This window comes from Cupressus sempervirens, chromosome 11, assembly GCF_028749045.1.
Source record: "Cupressus sempervirens isolate cs-2001-9-10 chromosome 11, ASM2874904v1, whole genome shotgun sequence".
NCBI classification, from domain to species: domain Eukaryota; kingdom Viridiplantae; phylum Streptophyta; class Pinopsida; order Cupressales; family Cupressaceae; genus Cupressus; species Cupressus sempervirens.
In genome coordinates, this window is record NC_143128.1 from 856,471,013 (window position 1) to 856,484,353 (window position 13,341).

Sequence of the window (13,341 nt, forward strand, 5' to 3'; positions counted from 1 at the left end):
ATTGCTTGAATTAAAAGCAACAATAAAACCAGCATACAACCCATCCAAATTGCATTCAGCCAAATATACCTTATTTAAATGACTTCAAAGTAAACAAACCCATAAAATGGAGATTGAAATTGATGATCCACAGATATAGTGTAAATACCCCTTTGTATTATCCTTTTCATATGACTAATACAATAACCAATAGAAAACCAATTGAATGCCCATAATATATTGCCATTTCTATCATTTCAATTTGCTTAGCAGAAAGTACAATGGAAGAAAACTCAAAACCTCTGCATACTATTGGACCGACTAAATATGTACTCTTCTTGAAAGAAACAAAAAATTGCACAAGTCTCGGACCATCACAATGCCTTGAAAACTCATTCATATAGCATGAGTTGCAACAAATAAAGGGAAATTGTGATCTAACAAGTGTCCAAGGAACAAAACATCATAAAAAAGATAAAAAAAACACAACAGAATGCCAAGCATATCAAATATTCCTTCAAGTAGGCCCATTCCAGTTTTTGTTGTGAATCATCAACTTCTAATTTGTCTCTCATTATTCTAGCTCCTTAGAATACCTGGCTACCAAGCTGGCCAAAGAAGGATGATCTTGTGATACCTCCAAATCGGTTTTCTCCTGCGGGTTCTCACTACTTTCACCCTGAGCAGGTATTATTACCTTTTCCCCTTCTTCTTTTTTCAGTTCTGGTGTAGAGGTGTCAATAACCTGCACCTCGCCTTCTAGTTTCTCATCATCAACCAAACTGTCCTCCTCTAACTGCTTGTCCAATAGAAGATCTGCCATCCAAGTGTCAAATTGTATATCATCCCGCTAGCTGAACTATAGGATATCATTTTTCTTTGTTAAAATATAACCAACCTCCTTTTCAAAACCAACAAATTCTTGCTTCAAAAAATCAAAAAATAATTGGACTTTAACCAATTCCTCTTTCGTGGTGGCCCACTAGGCATGCCCCTTTTCATTAATAATTTTATTTATCCTTGTGTAGAAAAGGTCATCCAATTCTTTACTCCACTCTTCCTTATTTTTCAATTTCTTCTTTCTATCCAAGGCATAAGGAAATAGATCAAATTTTTTATTCTTGTACTTATTCAAATAAGAAACAATTTTTAGTTGCAAAGAAACTCTCCTATTATCAAAATCTGACAGGTCATTAGCAATATCATACAATTTTTCAACATGGTCATGGGAAGACTTTATAACTGAAAAACATAGAAGGGTGATTTCCTTTTCCCTTCTTCCCCATTTATTAACAATAGGCTTTAAGGTATCATCATGAGTTTTCAATTCCTCCCATATATCTATTACTTTTACCAACTGATCAAAGAATAAGGGCCACTCAATTTTTGTCTACTAAATGCATTAGAGCCTTTCTAAGCTTATCCTCATACTGCATATTTAACTCTACATGTAAGGCCCATAGTTTGCTCTTCTCTTCTTCAAATTCCTGAGTTGTATAATATTCAAGCCTTTGAGGTGTGTCTGGTATCTCTACAAGGGGGGTGGATTTAAAAGGTTCCACTGGAGGATGGGGGTATGTTATTCTTGGCCTTGTGGATTTCCCCATTGCCTTGTTTTCAAGTTTAATTCTCCTTTCTACCTCCCTATTATAGGCCTCAAGAAGTGTTTCATATTTATTTTGTAACTCAGACATAACTTGTTCCTCCTTCTTAGCAGTGGCCAACACAAACTTAGAAGAATACACATTCCAATATGCTTCTTGTACATGTGAAGTGTCAGCAACCCTTCTTGCAAGTATATTTCCCATCAACCCAGACTCATCTGATTGTGATGGTGTGGCTCTAGATCCCTTTCTCAATGACCAATTGACCAATGTAGCTTGATCTTAAATGAATGAAGTGCCTTGGAAGTTTCTTCTATTTGGGTCTTGCAACTCCAATCTACTTGAAACAAAATTAAAAATTAATGCATCTGCAATATCCCAATTGGGCAATAATAAAATGTTAGATGCCTTTATCATTTTCCTCCCCTCCTCAGGGCTTATATTTTTCAATTCCTTCATCATTTCTTCTTTAATTTTGTTTTGCATGGAAGTTTCATCCATTTTTGGATGCTCTATTTTCATCTTTTTACATTTCTCCTTGAAAATGTTCATGTTTTTCCTCCATGCAAACTGCTGAAAAGCCCTTGATTTCACAAAACTGTCATTAGTCAAAAATTGATGACTTGCCTGCTCTAATATAGGGTCCAACTCCCTACCTCTATAATCAGCTATTGTTAGATCCAAACTTGGGAGAGGAAGTTCTGGAGGGTTACCCTCATCTAATTCTGCTTGAGTAATAAAAATATCTCCCTGTGATCCCATTTGTTCAACCTGTTCACCAGTGAGCTGCTCTTCTCCAATCCTCAAAGGGGACTGGGTGGGTGAAGATTCCTCATCTTAAGACCTTTCTTTTGTCATTACCTTTTTCCTCTTAGGACTAGGCTCTTTAGGTCTCTCCTCTTGGTCTATACTGGTAGATCCTATTATTTGTTTGCCTTTGTCTATAGGAACCCTTTTATTTTGAATTATAGTATATTTGGGCCTCTTTTGTACAATTATTTTATCAGTTCTCACATTTGGAGTGAAAGCCAACCTCCTCATGACCTCTCTGGCCTTATCAGGATATGAATCAATAAAAAATTGTTTCTTTTCATTCATGACCTCTATTATTTCAAGGAAGGTATTCATGAGCTTACTTATTTTTTCATCCTCTGTAATAGCATTCTCCATAGGATCACATTTATTATCAAAACAATGAATGAATTCTAAGACTTGGGAATAAACTCTGCATTTTTTATTTTTAGTTTCCTGCTCCTACAATGAGAATTCATTCCTTATAATATCCTCTGGATAATAAGAATCATGCTTGACTGGTCCCAACTTGATTCTATGCCTCAACATCTAATTGAAAAATCCCTCAGAATCACAAAAATGGGGATGAGAGACAGCCATCATATACTGCTCCAAAATTTTATGCAAAAAGATCCATCCCCCTTTTGTAATTACAAACTGATGGGCCACTGTGCAGGTAGGTAAAATTGACCCTAATTGCCTTTTCAACAAAAAACATTTCTTCCACTCCCCCTAACTGCCATAAAACTTTAGCCATTCCCACCTTCAAAGGAACTTGGTAAGGCAAAACATGAGAGTTCCCCTTGAAACCATTGAGTCTAAAAATAGTAGAAACGGGGTAGGGGATGATATCTCCCCAATTATGTGAAACTTTCAAGTCATGGGGGTTATCCATAGGCCTGATGAGACTCATTAGTACCCTAGGGATTCTCGGATTGTCACTCAATATGAGGCATCTCAATTTAGCAGCAAAATATCTATCAAATCTGACAAAACTAGCATTACTTGCATCCCAGGTCATATTTGCACTCCACAACCGGACTGGTAGTATTTCCCCATTCTCCTCTCTATTTAGTTCCATCTCATTACCAAAATATGTCACTCCTTTGAACAAAAACATATGCATTAATAGAGAGTAGTGACCAAAATTTTTTTCCACCTTGTCCTTTGCAATCCCAACTAAACCAATGTGAATTTCTTCAGCCAAAAAGGAAGAAAAATAAAAAATAACATCTACACCGAAGGAAGCAATCTGAACCATCATGTACATGAAACCAATGGGCATAAATTCTTGCTCATCTTCACCAAAAACTCGGCATAAGGTCCTGTATATCTCTACAACCTGAGAAGTGAAAAGACTCTTCTTCAAAGGCTCTCTAGAGGCTGCAGTAATTACTAGGAAAGTTCCTATTGTACCAATATGTGCCCTTAGTGCACCTCCCCTAATTACATCCTTCTTTGCTTTATATTCATTCTCTAATTCTAGCAGGTCAATTTGCACATGTTAGTCTAATAATGGTTCCAGGTGAAAAGCCTCTCTAATTTCTTCAGGAGTAATCGAGACCAGAGGCACACCATCCTTTCTTCTTACAACCCTAATGGCTTGGTCATAATTCTTAGCAATGGCTTCAAGAAAATCATAATCCATGAAAACACTTGGGACTACTAACTTTTCCAAATCAAAATTCCAGATATTAGCATGCGGGGCAAACAACTTTCTTTCCAAAAACCACTTTCTAAACAAGATAAGGCCAGTTTGAGTTGTTGTTGCATCCCTAACCTAGTTCCCCTTTTCATATAGGCCATCACCAATTTTAAGCCTAGGGTTTAAGAAAATTAACTTTTTAACTTTTGCAGGTTGTATAGTAGATTTTGGGAGTAATTCTAATAAATCATCGTGGACATTCGTATCCATATAACTAATTTTCCTAGAGAATGGTTTCTTAGGAGGCATTTTGACAGTATTGAGAGAATTGGAATGCCACAAAGGTTATAATATGAGTACTTACTTGACTTGCTGAACTTGTTCTTCTCTGAAATTCTAAAATTTCTCTCAAATGACAAAAGAATAGTTTCACATCTTTACCAGGCTTAACATGACACAATCAATCAGGCTCTTGTGCTCAAAAAATTTGCAATCTCTATTTACGTGGGATTGGAATTAATGAAAATCTCTGTGCTATTCTTTGTTTCTCCCACACAAAAATCTTTCACTTATCATAAATGCACTAAACAAAAAAATAGAGTGGCATCGCACTTTCTTTTTTAAACTTGTGCCGTTGATCCTTGAAAAATCCTACGATCTGGGAATTACAAATAAGCTGACTCAGCTTTCTTCTTAACACATTGGAAGTCAAGCCAATAAAACACCTCCACCTCTACCTTTCCTTCAAGGTTGGTACTTCAAACGGGGCTCATGCATGACTACACATGCATGTCATCAACTCGCTAACTCGTTATACATAATTCTCGAGCACCTTTCCACAACGAGCTAGCAATGATCACTGATCTTACTTTAATTGTGTGGTAGACAATTGAAACAACCTTTAAGAACATGATGGTGGGTCCATTGCTTGTTAACTCGATATACCTAATTTTTTCACATCCCTTTATAGTGAGTCGACGAGCATCATTGATCTAGACTTGATCTTGTGGACAACAATTTTACTTGAACAGTAGTGGGCCACACTTGCTAACTCGCTATACTTAACTTTCAAGCACTTCTTCATAGTGATTCAATGCCACCTTTTGATCCCAGCTCGATCTCACAATCATAAATCTTCATACCTAGTACACGGGAAGTGGGTCCATGATATGGGCCCTACACATTTCTACCAAGCATTAGTCAAAAGTTTGACCAATGAATGGCAGAAAATGCGTTGACAATGCCAACATTTATCGACCACCATATTCGTCAAAGTTTTGACCAACCTACTAGATGGTCAAATTTTCAACCAAAAATTTTTCAACCAGTGCCATCGAGTTTTCGACCATGCATTGGTCAAAATTTCAACCAATGCCCCACAGATTTCTACCAAGCATTGGTTGAAAGTTTGACCAATGAATGGCAGAAAATGACTCAACAACCTGGACATTTTTTGACCAATGTATTGGTCAAAATTTTGACCATCAAGTAGGTTTGTCAAATTTTTGACTGAAAAGTTTTCGACCAATTCGTTGGTTGAATTTGGTCGAAGATTGGTCGAAAAATGGGTCAAAATTTTGACCAATAAAGGTCAAAAAATGAGCCCAAATGTATTAGTGGGGATTTATTTTATTTAATAGATGAATAGGGTTTTAATGGATAAATTGATTTTGGGTTATCAATTGATTTTAGCAATTGGATTATAGTTAATTAAATTAATTAATTAACTATGGAATGATAATTAATTAATTAAGTAATAAATATTTAATTAGTATTGTCCTAGGAGATGACTAAATGAGATTACCTAGTGATGTAAACAGAGTTAGGTGTCTACTCTTGCAGTCATGTTACTCATCAGATCAAATTTATCTTTTGCTACGACCTCTTCACACTCAAACAATGGATTTGTTACCAAGTCTAAAAACTTATCATTGAAATTCTCACACAAAACTCGCTGATTATTGTCATTGTTTCTTTCCAAAATATCTTTGGAATGAACTTCAAATCTTTCAAACTCATCATCACTAGATTCATCAGCAAAAAAAGGAAACTCAAAATCATAATTGCAACTTCTATCGTTCTCCTTTTCATCACATGAAACATCAAAACTTATTGTAGCATGATCAACATGAATAGAATTTGGATCATCATTAAATCTCCCCTTAGCAATACTCTTTACATCAGAAAAGTCTTCATGTGTATTGACATCTAAACTATGGTCACATACACTTCCAAGATTTGACATACAATGTTCTAAATTTTTATCACTTTCATCATCAAATTTTGGGGAAAGGACTTTGTCTTGAGAAGAAACATAATAACGAAAAACTAGAACATGCATAGAAACATTTTCATACCTTTCACAATCACGAGTCAGTAATTCTAAAATTTCATCACCATTCAATAAGACTTCAGAACAAGTCTGTTCTCCTAAGCTCTAATCATAAGCTGGCTGATCCACACTATGTACAATAGTAGTAACATCAGTAGAAGAATCTAAAAAATTAGAATCCCTATCACAACTTCTTTCCTCTTCATTGCAAGATACCTCAAAACATATTGCAGAAATACCAACATGAGAAGAATATATAATAGTGTGAAATAACCCTTCACCAACATTCCTTGTATCTAACAAGTCATCGTGTGCAAAGACATTTGAGGTATTGTCATATACACCTCCAAAATTTGAGAAAGATTATTTAGATTCTATATCTCTTTTCACATCAAACTTTGGGGAAGTAACTTGACTAAATGAAGAAACGTTATGGGGGAAATATGAGCATCCTTAGAAACACTTACATGCTTCTTAAAATAACAAGCCAACAAAGTTGAAATTTCATTAGGGCTCAAGAAGACTGCCTCACAAATCTTCTCCTGGCTATGATTATCATCTGAATGACATGAAGAACTTACAACAAAAAAATCATTAGTATGAAAATTTGGAACATTAGAATTATTACAATATCTATTATCATCATGGCAAGAAATATCTCCACTATTGTTATATAATTCCTCAACTTCATATTCACTATAAAAATGTTCATTTTCATTTTCACTTTCATATCCATCTTTCTCATGTTGACTGCAATCATTTGATTCATTAACATTCAATTCCTTCTCTTCATAATCAAAAGATACATTATCTTTCTCTATGGATTAATTACATTCATTCTAATATTCAACACATTTACCATCATCATTGGAAGACTCAATATGATTTATTTTTTAATACAAAACACTTTCTGTCTTCTTAGTTTATTCTTCAATTTGTATAAGATTTTATAATCTTAAATGTATTGGCTAGTTAACTGAATCATGAAAAAAGACATCCATGAAAATAATAGGCTAGGAAGATTCCTTAGGTCTTAAATCAAAATGCAACTCCATGAGTATTGATTTGAAGTTTGCATAAATCTTATAATCTCCTAGACCTTGAACACTTCCTACCATGTTTCTTATGAAACTAACAATCTTGTAATGAAGTTCTTTTCTTATCTCTACAATATCTTCAAGCACATATTCATGACTTGGTAAACTAGTTTTAGATTTGAGATCTAATTCCATATTGAAACAATATTTCTACCTCTTTATCTTAGTGTTGAAAATCACTAAAGAGAGTTGTTGAAGAAGATAGAAACATCAGACATAATTATTATCTATTTCTACAAGTATCAATATTATCTATTTCTACTAGTATCAACTACACCAAAACCTAAGTAGTCTTGAATTACTTCCATTACACCTTTTTTCATGTTGATTAATGACATTATTATGTTACATTTATTAATGACACAACTAGAAAAGTGTGGGTTTATTTTCTTAGAAAAAAATTTGATGTATTTCAAAATTTTAAGAAATGGAAATGCTTGATTGAAAATGAGATTGGTAAGAAATTAAAATGTCTTAGATCTGATAATGGTGGTGAGTATTGCAATCATGAATTTGAAGATTATTTCTCCACTAATGGTATTCATAGACAGAAAACTGTTCCAAGGGCTCCACAAGAAAATGGAGTGCTTGAACACATGAACATGACTATAATGGAGCGCGCAAGGAGTATGAGGTTGCATGTTGGGTTGCCCTTACACATGTGGGTAGAAGTTGTCAATACTATAGTATTATATTTTATTAATAGAGGTCCCTCTACTCTTTTGGGCTATGGTATTCCAAAGGAGGCATGAACTGGTAAGAAGGTGAATTATTCTTTTCTCAAGACCTTCGGTTGTGAAGCTTTTGCTCATATAGACTCTGAAAATAGAACCAAACAAGAAGCTAAATCAAAGAAATGTGTCTTTTTTGGATATGGCACTAATGAATTTGGTTATAGGCTTTGGGATTTTGAAAATCTTAAAATTGTTAGAAGTCGGGATGTCATACTCAATGAGAAAGTGTTGTACAAAGATCTGTTGCAGCAACATGAGAAGAAAGAAGATGATTATGTAGTGCTAGATGATACTCCAAAAGCTGATGTTCCTGCCATTCCTCATGATGTGCAACAACTACAACAACAAATACCACACACACCGGTGACTGTTAGATGGTCAACGAGGAAAATTAGACCTCCACAAAGATTTTCTCCCTCTCTATATTCTATTTTACTTACTGATGCTGGTGAACCTGAAAGTTATGATGAAGCTATGTAGGTGAATACTAAGATTTAGTGGGAGTCTACAATGAAAGATGAAATGGACTCTTTGATAAAGAATAAGACATGGGATTTGTGCAAGTTGCCTATAGGTAAAAACGCTTTATAGAATAAGTGGGTTTACAGGTTGAAAGAAGAGGAAGGAGGTCAGAAGATATTTAAGGCTGGGTTAGTTGTAAAAGGACTTACACAGAAAAAGGGAATTGATTTTGATGAGATATTTTTTCCTGTTGTTAAAATGACTTCTATTCGTACTATTTTAAGTGTTGTGGCTACTGAAGATTTGCATTTAGAGCAATTGGATGTTAAAATAGCCTTTCTTCATGGTGATTTGGACTAAGAAATATATATGGCTCAGCCATAGGGTTTTGAGGTCAAAGGTAAGGAGAACTTAGTGTGCAAATTGAAGAAAAGTTTATATGGCTTGAAGCAAGCACCTCGGCAATGGTATCTAAACTTTGACAATTTTATGCATGAGCATGGATATAATAGATTTCATTCAGATTATTGTGTTTATTTTAAGAGGTTGGATGATGATAGCTACCTTATTTTACGTTTATATGTTGATGATATGCTTGTAGCTGGGTCTAACATGGATCATATTAAGGGGTTAAAATGCCAGTTAGCACATGCATTTGCTATTAAGGATTTGGGGGTAGCAAAAAAAATCCTTGGTATGAAGATTTGCAAAGATAGGAAGAACAGAACATTAACGCTATCTTAGGCTGATTATGTTGAGAAGGTGTTGCAACGTTTCTCTATGGAGAATGCTAAAGCTGTCAGAACACCTTTACCTAGTTATTTGAAATTGAATAAGGAGATGTGTCCTAAGACACAAGAAGAGGAGGATAAGATGTCTAAGGTACCCTATGCTTCAGCTGTAGGAAGCTTGATGTATGCTATGCTATGTACTAGGCTAGATTTTGCACATGCAGTGGGAGTTGTTAGCAGGTATATGAGTCATCTAGGATTTGAGCATTGGAATGTTGTCAAGTGGATTCTCAGATATTTGAGAGGCACATCCAATAAGTGTTTACACTTTGGGGGCTCTACTACTGATTTACAAGGCTACGTTGACTTAGATTTGGTAGGGGATATTGATACCAGGCAAAGTACTATAGGTTATGTCTTTACTTTTGGTGAGGCAGCTGTGAGCTTGGTTTCTAGGTTACAGAAGATTAATGCTCTATCCACTACAAAGGTAGAGTATGTTGCTTCTCCAAAGGCAACCAAGGAGATGATATGGCTTCAATTCTTCTTTTAAGAATTGGGACATCCTCAGAAGGATAATTATTTGTTCACAGATAGTCAGAGTGCCATTCATCTTTCCAAGAATTCAGCTCTGCATTCTAAAACTAAACACATGTAGTTGCGGTACCATTTCATTCAGTAAATTTTGGAGGATGGCCAGTTAAAGCTGGAGAAGATACATACAAATGAAAATCTAGTAGATATGTTGACAAAGGTTGTAACAAGGGAGAAGCTGAACTCCTCTTCGGCTTTAGTTGGTCTTCTAAACTAAACATGAATAAAAGAACAGCAGAGTCCAGGGTTGTTTGATCCAGTGGGAGCCCCATGTGGTAGTTGTATTGCTACAAGGTCAGCCTCCAAGTAGGAGATTGTTGTTTAGTGTGGAGCCTGATTAGTCCCCAAGTGGGAGATTGTTAGATTATGGTGGTCGACATTGTAGCCAACATATGGCCGACATGTTGTAACCCTAAAATGGCATAAAATACTTTTATAAAAGGGTTTAGGGTTAGGTATTTTCATTATGTTGTGATGCAAAATTGCTTCTTGTGGTAGTATTTAGTTGTAAGGGATTGCAAATTGTAATCAAGTTGTAATCACTGGATTGTAATAATATTGGACTTGTAGTTTGGTGGACATAGCCTAGGGATTGGGTGAACCACATTAAATCTTGGTGCCTTATGTTCATTTCTATGTGATCTATTATTTTCTATTATTGGTTATATTTTCATTTAGTTTTTATTTTTGTCTATGGTTTATCCTAATAGAATATACTTGGGCAAGAAATCCAACTCCAAAGTGTAGGGATCAATGCCTTGAAAGGAAGGTATAAAGATCATGATGCTTTTAAAGACATCTCTAAGGTGTGCTCTAACTTCTCTGAGATATGTCACACTGAATATGCTAACTACTTGATTCAAAATGGGCTACTATTCAAGGGGCATCAACTTTGCATTCCAAAATGTTCTATAAGGGAGAACATCATTAGAGAAAAGCATGTAGGAAGCATGGGAGGATATTTTGGATTGGACAAGACCTTGGAATAGGTGAGAAGGTTCTACTGTTAGCCAAAACCTCAGACTATAGTGAGGAAGATTGTGGAAACATGTACAATCTATCAAAGGGCCAAGGGTACATCCACTAATGTAGGACTATACCAAACTTTTCCTATTCTTACAAGGTCTTGGGAGAGCTGCAACATGGACTTTGTGATGGGATTGCCTAGATCATAGAAGGGAAATGATAGCATATAGGTTGCAGTGGATAAATTTAGTAAAATGGCCCACTTCATCCCTTGTAAAACCACTAATGGTGCATCAGTAATTACAAATTTGTTCTTCAAAGAGATTGTCAAAAATCATGGTTTACCTTTAACCATACTATCAGACAGAGATGTGAAATTTATTGGTCACTTTTGGAGGACCTTATGGAATAAATTGGGAACTAATATGAGCTTTAGCTCTACCTACCATCCACAAATAGATGAGCAAAAAAAGTGGTCATCAATTCTCTTGGAAACCTACTTAGATGCTTGACAAAGTAGTATGGAGACAATTGGGAGTCAGTCCTACCACAAGGAGATTTTGCATTTAATGACTCTATCAAAAGAAGCATAGGAAAGAGCCCTTTTCAAATATTATTGGATAGAATCCAAGAGTTGTCCTAGAACTTAGGGAACTACCTTCCAACAATCCAATTAGTGCTCATGGAGAGGAGTTTATAGAAATCATGAAGAAGATTCATGACTCAATAAGGTTGGCACTTGATAAGAGTGCAAAGAAGGATAAGAAGGCTAAGGATAACATAGAAGAGATGTTCACTTACAGGTTGGAGACTTGGTCTGGGTATACTTGAAGAAGGAGAGGTTACCAAAGGGAAATCATACCAAACTACTCATGAAGAAAGTAGGACCTTGTAAAATATTGAAGAAGCATAGAATGAATGCTTATGAGATAGAATTTCCCTCATGCTTCAGTATCTCTCCCATATTTAATATTTATGATCTAACCCCATATAAAGGTGATGTAAATGTGGGTTTATAAGTGTAGCTTGAATAACTAGAACAAGATGTTGCAAGGTTACCAGTCCGTGAACGAAGAAAACTTGACAAGATCTTGGACAGTAAGGTCATCAAAAAAACCAGTAAAAATACATACAAGTATTTGGTTCAATGAAAAGGAAGTCCTAAGGAGGAGTCTATATGGATGGATGAACAAGAGATCTAGAAGCATGGCCTAAGTTTGTAAGAGATTATCCGAAGAGGATTTGAGATCAAATCACCCTAGAGTATGGTGCAAGAGCACTTCCAATATCTACCATTGCAAGCACATTAGGAGGATCAAACAAAAAGGGTTAGGATAGGAATTGGATCTAGAATCCAATGCTAGAAATAATGTCCAAGTTGCAAGGTAAGGAGACATTAGGTGTGTTATAAACCTGATTGTCTACCTTAGTCATTTTATGGACAATCTCTAGGTAGAATGAGGATAACATAGTCTAAAAAGTTAAATAATGATTTTTTTTTTATTAAAACCTTCTTAGAATCCTAGTTAGGGTCTAGAATTAATGTTAGTAAAGTTGAAAGACATTTGAAAACTTTTGGAAAAAGTTGTCAAAGTTGTCAATGTTGCATAATGTAACTTTTGAATCCCAACATTCACAACCACCTTTATCAGTTGGAACTATTTGAGAATGGCATAAATAAGGTTGAGAAACCTTTCTCAACACAAAAGAGAAGAATCTACTATAATCATTGTTTCAAATCAATAAGATTTTGTTATTTTCCTATTAAAACTGCCTAAGAAACTACTTGTACTAAATTATACAGATTCATATGCAATTATAAAGGATTGAAAAAGTTTAAGAATTTTATTATGAAGGATTTTAAAGTGTTTTCAAGTATTCAAGTCATACTATTTAAGATAAACCAAATTTTGATTGATTATTGGTTGCAGGGAGGGTTGAGCTAGGCTTTTGAGAGAAAAATCTTTTTCCTCGAGATTCCACCATGGGAAAAAGATAAGCCTTAGTGGAAAGAAGGGGAACAAGATGTGCATTAAGATTATTTGGGTCTCAAAACAAAAAGTAGAAGGCGTTGGGAGAAAACAGTAAACCATCTAAACAGGCATCTAAATTTAACTGTCTAGTTTTGGATTTTTGAGGTACAACTTGACCCAAGGTGGAATAGAACCATAGGAAGTTGGAATTATATGTTTTGACATGTCCTTGAATTATTACAATAGGATTAGTTGTAAGATGTTTTTAATTTTCTATACTTTCTTTGAAAAAAGGACCTAACTAGCCCTATCAAGCCTAGGAGAGTTTTACAAACAACTTGACTTGGGAGATTTGTCAAGAGTCCTAACTTGGTAGAGGTTGTTGATTTAAGGATTGTAGTGTTTGAAGGTATTTAAGAGTTTCTATGATGG